General features: G+C 49.2%; 1 long non-coding RNA gene across 1 annotated transcript; it reads left to right on the top strand.

Moving 5' to 3' along the window:
- The first annotated feature begins 4,697 nt into the window (after nucleotides 1-4,697).
- Nucleotides 4,698-8,381, top strand: LOC139439728 (uncharacterized). The gene is made up of 3 exons (XR_011649811.1): nucleotides 4,698-4,885; nucleotides 5,393-5,553; nucleotides 8,183-8,381. It is a non-coding gene; the product is annotated as an uncharacterized lncRNA (long non-coding RNA).
- The last annotated feature ends 959 nt before the right edge of the window (nucleotides 8,382-9,340 follow it).

Genomic DNA, 9,340 nt, shown 5'->3' on the forward strand with positions numbered 1-9,340 from the left:
AATGACGGAATAGCTGAATGCTTGCACTCATGAAAGAGCTCACAGATTCCCCTTCCCTGGGAAAAGACAGGTCAGAGTAGGAGGAAGGAAGGAAATGGACAAGCATTAAGCACCGACTGTGTGCTAGCCTCTCCGAAAGCCACGATCTAGCATTTTATTTAATTTCAAACTCCCGAAGGCCCTAAAATAAAATTCACCCCCATTTGGGAGAAGGACCACTGCACGCCCCCCTACTTGCCCTTTAGGAAGGCCCAGGAAAAACAATTTGCTTTGACTTCCGGGCCCAGAAAAGTTGGCTTCTTTGGAGCAATGGGATTAGTTTTAATCCAGGGACACTCTGGGTTTTGTAGCTCATTGCATTTCCTTCATGGCTTTGGCTGGGAGGAAGCTTGGAGATGAATTTGCTGAGGTTCATCCTCTTATAACAGGTTCTCATGCGGCTGCATTTCACAAACTAACTGCATCCCTGGCTTCATTGTATGCTTTTAATCCTTCTTTCTCCCTATCTTTCTTCCACTGTTCAAAACAAAATAAAACAAAACAAAACAAAACCCATCTAATTTCATTGTCTCAAATACTTTTAGCAGTGAGACGGGGTAGAAATACATAAATATCTTTGCTATTATAGAGGAGGTAGGTGAAGCTCAGAGAAGTTATCTGTCCAAGGTCACACAGCTATTAAGCAGGAAAGTTGGAGATGTGAACTTGGGTCTGTTGGACTTAATTTTCCACTGTAGTAGACTCTAGGATTAGATGAGTTGCTCAGCAATCAAGGGGTCTTCTGGAGAGTTGGGGGAGCCCGGCGCCTTTGCAGACTCAGCCTTGAACTCCCACCAGCCCTCACCCAGACTCCCTTTCTCTAGGAGCAGGCTGAGGGGGCAGGGTAGGTTCTGGGTGGGGGTTCCTATCATCCTTTGTCAGGCACACAGGGGGCTACTAGAGGTCCTGAGTGTCCCCCAACCTCAGCGACCATCTTCAGCCCCTGTGGCTGAGTGAAACCAACAGAAAACCAGCAGAGTTGGCCTTGGCAGTCACCAGTTGAACCAAATATATATTCCAGATGCTCTGAGGAATGTTTTTGGAGCCTCCAGAACTGAAGGGTGGACCAATTCCCTGGAGAAAAATGAATGGCTGTGGGCCCAGGGGAGCTACATTTCTCAGCTCTGGAAAGCAAGCACCAAATGTGCAGGGATGGGGGTGAGAGGCCTAGTGGTGTCTATTCTACACCTGATCCCATGAGGTAACCTCTCAGAGGTGCCCACAGATGGGCTTAGTGGCTTTGAGGCCTCTAGATGAGAACTTAGTGTCTTCCAGAGTAGGCCTTATTCTTGCCCACTGGTGAACTTGTTCCTTGCAGGGCCTGACACCACACAGGTGCTCCCAAGCCCAGGCAGTCCCAGGGAAGGCACAGTGGAAGGAAGTGTTGTACACTACTGCAGCTGGAGGTGCCCTGGGGTGCAGTCTCTCACAACCCAGGGAAGACTGGTGGAGAGACACAGAGGGGAAGCCGGCCAGCCAAGGCCCTGTTCCTTGGAGCTGTCTAGATGAGAACTGGGGTCTCCAATGTAGACGCCTTCAGATACAGCATGCAAGGTGGGGTGGGGGTGGGGGGGTGCAGATAATCGCAGAAATAACTGTTTGCATCAACCGCCATGTGCTGTGGTCCCATTGCCTTTTAATGCTTTGCCAGTTTGCAGTGCTTATCTCAGTCCTCTGAAGCTATAAAGAGCTCCTATAAATCAGGAAGACAAAGACTCACAATCCAATAAAAATATTGGCAAAGAATATGAACAGCAAGTCTGGTATACTTATACACTCTAGCTTTGATCATGTCCCCAGATCTATGCTAAGCACTTCCTCTGCATTTTCTCACTTATGGCTCATCACAACCTTTGGAGGCAGGTACTATGATTACCCTGTTTTAGTGAGGCTCAGAGAGATGAAATAACTTGTCCAAGGCCATGCAGCAACTCGGCTTGACTTGATTCCGTGCTTTTGAACAGAATACATGAGACCTACCATTTATTGGGACCCAGAGTCTCAGGAAAAGCTGCCTGGGAAGGGGAGGGAAAACGAGGAAGGAGCAGCCAGATAGAATCATATTTACTCAGCAGATTGAGAAGAATTCCCAGACCTGCCAATCCCTAGGTAGATGTGTTTTGTTTTGTTTTTAATTTGTTGAATGGATTATGCATTCACCTGGCTCAAAATATGAAAAATTAAAAAGGAATACTATGGGAAGTGGACTTGGTCCAATGGATAGGGTGTCCGCCTACCACATGGGAGGTCCACAGTTCAAACCCCGGGCCTCTTGACCCGTGTGGAGCTGGCCCATGCGCAGTGCTGATGCGCGCAAGGAGTGCTGTGCCCCGCAGGGGTGTCCCCTGCGTAGGGGAGCCCCACGTGCAAGGAGTGCGCCCCGTAAGGAGAGCCGCACAGCATGAAAGAAAGTGCAGCCTGTCCAAGAATGGCACCGCACACAGGGAGAGCTGACACAACAAGATGACACAACTAAAATAAATACAGATTCCGGGTGCCACTGATAAGGATAGAAGCGGTCACAGGAGAACGCACACAGCGAATGGACACAGAGAGCAGACAACTGGGCGGGGGGGGGGGGGAAGGGGAGAGAAATTAATTAAAAAAAAGGAATACTATGAAAAGTATTCCTTTCACCTCTATATCCTTTATCCTAACCACTAAGTTCCTATCCTGTGATGAATATATTATTGATGTTATTACTTTCTTGGGTATCCTATACAATATGTGTGTTTATAAGCAAGTATAAAGTATATAGATATTTCTTCTCCTTTTTTTTACCCAAAAGTTGCATGTTACACACACTGTTCTGCATCTTTTTAAAAAACTTAATCTGGGGAAACGGACTTGGCCCAGTGGTTAGGGCGTCTGTCTACCACATGGGAGGTCTGCGGTTCAAACCCTGGGCCTCCTTGACCCGTGTGGAGCTGGCCCACGTGCAGTGCTGATGCGCGCAAGGAGTGCCGTGCCATACAGAGGTGTCCCCCGTGCCATACAGAGGTGTCCCCCGCGTAGGGGAGCCCCACGCTCAAGGAGTGCGCCCGTAAAGAGAGCCGCCCAGCATGGAAGAAAGTGCAGCCTGCCCAGGAATGGCGCCGCCCACACTTCCTGTGCCGCTGACGACAACAGAAGCGGACAAAGAAACAAGACGCAGCAAAAAGACACAGAGAACAGACAAGGGGGGGGGGGGGTGCGGCGGAATTAAATAAATAAATAAATCTTTAAAAAAAAACAAAAAACAAAACTTAATCTGTCTTGAAGATCTACCCTTGTCAGTACATAGAGAACTTCCTCATTCTTCTTTTTTAAAGATAACTGCATAGCCATCCACGGTATGAATGTACCATAATTTCTTTACTTGTCCCCAGGTGATGGACATTTGGATTGTTCCTAGCTCTTTACTATGGCAAACAACGCTGCAATGATAACCTCGTTTAACGTCATTTTGAGCATATGCAAGCATTGCTTATCTATACGATAAATTTTCAGAAGTGGGATTGCTGGGTCATAGAGAATGTGTGTTTGTATGTTGATAGATATTGTCAAGTATCTTGTACCAATTTACACTTCCACCAGCAATATATGACATTACTAGTTTCTCGACAGTCTCTCAAACAGAGGATATTACCAAACTTTTTTGAATTTTCCTTATCTGATAAATAATAAATAGGTTCTCCTTGCAATTTTAATACATATTTCTCATTATTATGAGTGAGGTTGAGCATCTTATTAGATGTCCTACAACAATTTATGTTTCCTTTTCTGTGGGCTGTTTATATACTTTGACTTTTAAAAAAATCAGTTGGTCTTTGTGTTACTGATTTCTAGAAACTCTTTACATTTTAGAGAGCTTGTGGTAAGAAACCCCAATTTGCACTATGCCAGGCTTAGTGCTTAGAAACTTGTGACAAGAGGTGAATAGATGAGGCCCTCCAGTTGCTCCCATCTGGTAGGGGAGCCAGATCTATAACCAGACATTGCAGTTCAATGTAAGCTCAACTGTAGTTCAGGGATGTACTGACTGCTTTGGGAGCTTGGGTGTGGAAGCAGTCACAGTTGCATGTCCCAACAGACTCTGACATTTGTCTCCACCTGGAGCTGGCTTGGTCTTTGAGGCTTTGCCTGCCCTCCCTCTCCCTGTAGGTTCAGCCAGGTTGCAGCTCTCCTTCAGATAGACGGCTCCCTCGGTCCTCTGTTTCCAGAGAGCTTACCACCTGCCCATCCTGTCTACTCTACCTCTGTGCTGGTCTCCTTCCCTGACCTGCACTGGCTCTCACCACCTAATTCTACCTTGTCTGGCTGTTTCCGGTTTACATACCCCCACTGCCCAGAAGGATTGCAACCTCCTTGTTGGCAGGGAGACCTACCTAGGGTGTTTGGCATCTGGTGACATTCATCAGAGGCTTGTTGGATGATTGATTGGCTGATGTTAGGGAGGTCTTAAATCATGGCCCACCTGACTTGGGGTGAGGCAAGGATGGCACAGATCAGAAACAGGAATGGATGGCGTGCCAAACTGAAACCAGACATCAGGGTCCAGCCAGGAAAGAGTTAAGCTTGCCTAAGTTTTGTATATGAAATGGCACCAGAAAAAAAAAAAAAAAGTGCAGACTAGCAATTGAGCTCTGTCTCATCCTGGCTCAAATGACATTGTCTGAGCTTCCCCAGCCTCGCCTCCTGCACTAATTACAGACCTTCCCTGGGGAGGGAGACTGGGGCCAGGAGGTCCTCATTACAGGCTCCCTTGCTGAAGGGAGCAAACCCCAATGACCAAATGGCTTGAAGAGAGGCCTGGGAGTTGCTGGTGATGAGCCTCTCTGCTGGCTGGCTGGGAAAGGGTTAAGAGGTAGGCCTGCTCTGGAGGGATGGGTCCAAAAGTAGTATGGGGACCTTCCCCAGGCCATGCTACCCTCCCTGCTCCCCTTGCCCAGGCCTGGGTCCCCTTCTGTCCTCTCTGTTCCCCGAGATGGCTGCCGCCAGGGCTGTCGGGGCCTCTCCGCTGTGGTCGCCTTGCCGGCCGCCTCTCCCTGTGGCCTGTGGAGACCTCGCCTTCTTTAATCTTCCCTTTACCTCCAGGCCTCGCCCCTCCAAGAGTGGCTTTGATGTGGGGCCTGCTCTGGGGGGAAATCACGGGTTTCTGAGGCCTGGTCGGTGCTTGGGCCCGCTGCCCCCAGCCCAGGCGGGGCCCGGAGGTCTCCCCTCAGACCCCAAGGGTGACCTCAGCAGACAGGGCAAGAGGTTTTGGCCCTGCAGTTCAGGCCAATGGAGGCTTGGTTGCCGGGGTCTCCAGGTGGAGGAGAGGGCTTTATTATCGCATTGTGTAATTTCTTTTCACATCTGTCTCCCACGCAAGACGGTGAACGACCACAACAATAGCAGCTGCCATAATTGAATGCCAAGAAGCACCAGGCACCAGGCTAAACATCTTCCATTCATACTGCCGTTAAATCTTTGCAACGATGTGCTGTTGGTATCATCTTAAAGGGAGCACACTGAGGGTCAGGATTCATTCAGGTATCACAAATTTTTTTGTGTTCCGACTAAATGCCAGGCACTGTTCTGAGCCCTGTAGTGAACAAAATTCTATCCTCGTGAGTACTGACATATTAGCAAAGGAGGCAGGTCATAAACAAATAGTCACACCCATCCATAGAATCATGTCAGATCGAGCTAGTGCTTTGAAGTAAGTACAGGGGATAGTGACAGGGCCACCCTTTTGGACACTGTGGTGAGGGAAGCAGAAAGAGTGAAGAGGGAAGGGAAGAGAAGAGAAGGGGCAAAGGCAGGAGGTTAGAGGTACTTTGGCCAAAGGGCAGGGAGGAGCAGTGGACAGTGACAAGAAATGAGCAGGTCAGGGATCAGGGGCAGGTCACATGGGACTGCTAAGGAGTTTGGATTTTATTCTGATTGGAATGGACCCATGGGAGGGTTTTGATCATGAGAGTAATGTGATCTGGTTTATGTTTTGAATCTGAGACTCAAATGTGAGGCCCGGATGTTAGCAACTAGCTCAGTTTCACTGTGCCCTTGGCCACTATGTGGTTGCCTCCCATAAGGGACAGGGGCTGAAAACCATTCATCTCAGTAACCCCTGTGCCCAGCAGAGGGCCTGGCACAGACTAAATGCCCAGGATGTGCTTGGGAGGGACTGCTTCAGTTCCGGTTCCACCACTGACCAAATAGTGGGGTTGGGCGATTTTGTTTAAATCTCCCTGAGTCTCACTTTGCTCATCTGAAAACACCTGCCTTGTCTAAAGGGCCCTACCTCATGGGAATCAAATGAAACCTTGTGTGGGAAAGGGCTGTGTTCATTGGGAGGTGTCAGAAAAGGCTCTGTTATCTAATATCATCTGTCCTTTCTCTTGACACGGCTGCTTAGAGGCACAAACCTGTCCTTGGGACCATCTGCCCTGCCCTATGGGGCAAGGCATGTTTGTGCCACTTGTCTTGACTATGTGTCTGTGTGTGTGTGTGTCTGTTCACCTGATTGGCAGCACCTAGAGAGGAGCTGCCTTGGCCTGGTGGTCTGTGGGAACTTGACCTCCAATGTTTGGGGAGAGGGAGTGGACACAGGAGCAGTGGCCTCCTCTCCCTAGAAGGGGACCCTGGAGTTCCTGTAGCTCCTTCTGTACCATCTGTCCTAGCTCATAGTGAAGGGTGTGGGGATTGTCTGTGTACCTGTGATTCTATCCTACCTGCCTATGGGCTTCTGAGGACTGGGACTGTGTCTTATTCTTTGTACCCCAAGGAGCAGTGCAGTGTCTGATGTATGACTGGTGCTCAGTAAGTGACTGATGGATGAATGAATGGTTCATAGTCCCTGGAATCAGAGTGGCCTGGAGTTAGAGGGCATTCTGGGCAAAGGGAATAGCACGGCAAAAATCACAGAGGTTTGGAAGAGCCTGGCACCTTGGGGATCCTGCTAACAGTTGGATGTGGCTGAAACAGAGTGGTGCAGGGGGTGGGGCATAGTGAGATGTGAGGCTGGAGAGGGTGGCCAAGGGCTAGATTTCTATGGAACTCTGTGGAACTCAAAAAGTAATCCTGAAGGTAAATGGGAGCTACTGAAGGGTTTTAAGGAGGAAAATAATACAGTCAGGTTTGCATTTGCATACTCTGCGGTGGTGTGGATAATAGGTTGGAGGAGAGCAAGACTCTAACCAGTGAGTGGGGCTATGAGGCTATAGACAGGATATGGTAAGTGCCTGAACAGACACTGGCAATGGCTGGCACTTCTTGAGCACTGAATCTGTGCCAGCCAGGCCCTATGTTAAACATTTGCAAATAATGTTGCATTTGGTCCTCATAACTGCCCTGTGACAGGTGTTCCCATCATCTTCGCTCTAGAGCCCAAATGGGGGAATGGAGGCTCAGTCCCACGGCTAGTAAGTGGTGGAGGCAGGGTTTAAATCCACCCACCCTGACTTTTGCATCCACTAGCTTAACCCATGAATATCCTGATAGATAATGAAGGCAGTGGCTGCGAATGAAAACAAGGGCTTGGGGTCCAGAATTGGTTAGGAAGTGGGCGCACCAGGATGTTGGGGTGAGGGAGATGAAGAAATGAATTGTTTCTACCTGGGCAGGGTTTGAGGGCCCTTCTAGCTCTAGGCCCAGGATTCTGAGAAGGTGCCAAGCCAAGGAAGAGAATTCCAGTGTATCACAGTTACTGTCACCTGGGGCCTCCCCATGGGGTGTTGGCGTGGGCCAGAGCTCCATCAGAAGTGTGGGCCGAGGCTGGAGTCATCATTGCATCTACTCCTTCCCCTGTAGGAGTTCTGGGAAAAGTAGTAGTGCAGGCCCTGGGAGAATATTTCTATGCCCTTCCCTGTCCTTCCAGGAAGTTGCTCCTCTCAGAAGGCGGAACACTCAGGCTGGAGATTGGGGCTGGCAGTACTATTGTGTGGACACTGGTGGTTGGACCCACCAAGCTCTCGTCATCTCAGGGACAGGCCTTGGCCTTTACTTGCCTGGGATTGGGGCAGGGGATGACCAATCTTCTTGGGTCCCGAGTATTCCCATACCAGGGCAGGGCAGTGTTCCCTGAAGGTGTCTGGGCCTGAGATGAGGAAATGGGTGCTGCCTCCTATTAAGTGAATTTTGCAGTGCGGTTTCTGTTTGTGCTTCATTTCCTGGGCTACAGGGTGAGATGCTGGCCTGCCCACTCACCTCTGTGGACTTTTCCAGGCCTCATGGCCAACTGGGCCGGCTGACGGCGGGAGACTGATGGACTGCATTCCAAGCAGTGGGCGCTGCGGTCTCCACTGGAGCTTCAGTTTGTCCTCTGCCGGCCAGAGTGTTGGTTTTCTTTTTTAATAAATAAAGCTGAACCTGACTCACAACTCGAGAGGCCACAGCTTGCTCAGAGCCATCAGCATCACCATGGCAACCGTGCCATCCATGAACACTTGAAAAAATGTCATTATCAACAGCCACCCTGCATCTTCCTTCTCACCTCCCAGCAGCCCAGGGCCTCCACGGCTCCTGCGCCCTTGGGGCTGGGTTCATGTCTCAGGCCTGTGCTTTCCCAGAAGCAGGGAGGTGAAAGCAGGGACCTGAGGTTCCCGCTCATCTTCGTCTTACCTGCCTGCCACCCCTCTGGAGGGAGCTGAGAAAATCTCTTCCATGCTAGGGCAGACCATAGATAAAGTTTGGAGCTCCACGATCCAGAAATTCCACTGGGTGGATAAAATGGTGTGGTGGGGAGATAAGAAGGTCTTAAGATGTATGCGAGGATCTTCATCATCATAATAGTTACCATTTATTGCATGCCTACCACCATGAGTCAGGCAGTGCCAGATGCTTTAAGACCTTGTCTCTACTCCCTGCTGTTAGTACTCACCTAGAGGCAATTTTAATTAATAAGTCAATTTTAATTACTTCAACAATGATAATATCTAACATTTATTGAGTACCAGACATTCTACTAAGCGTTTAATATTTAATTTCACATGGGAAGCTTTATGATTATCCCCATTTTACAGATGGGCAAACAGACTTAAAGAAGTTATATAATTAGCCTGAAGTGACTCATGACAGAGCTGAGATTTGGGCTCAGGTCTGTCTGATGGGTGTCCCTATGGTTTTGCTAAAACCTAAGGCTCAACTGAGGTTCAAGCTACACAATGAGGAACCAGAGGCTCCAATTTGCCTGGTTTAAGAGATTTCTTCCAAGTCTCCTGATATATCTCCCCAAAAGTGCCTCCTGACCACCCTCATCAGGGTCACATGTGCAACTGAGAAAAAAATGCAGATTCCAGGTCCCCCAGAATGTATTCAGTCAGATCTCTGGGTGTGGGGG

This window comes from Dasypus novemcinctus, chromosome 10 (assembly GCF_030445035.2).
Source record: "Dasypus novemcinctus isolate mDasNov1 chromosome 10, mDasNov1.1.hap2, whole genome shotgun sequence".
Taxonomy (NCBI): Eukaryota; Metazoa; Chordata; class Mammalia; order Cingulata; family Dasypodidae; genus Dasypus; species Dasypus novemcinctus.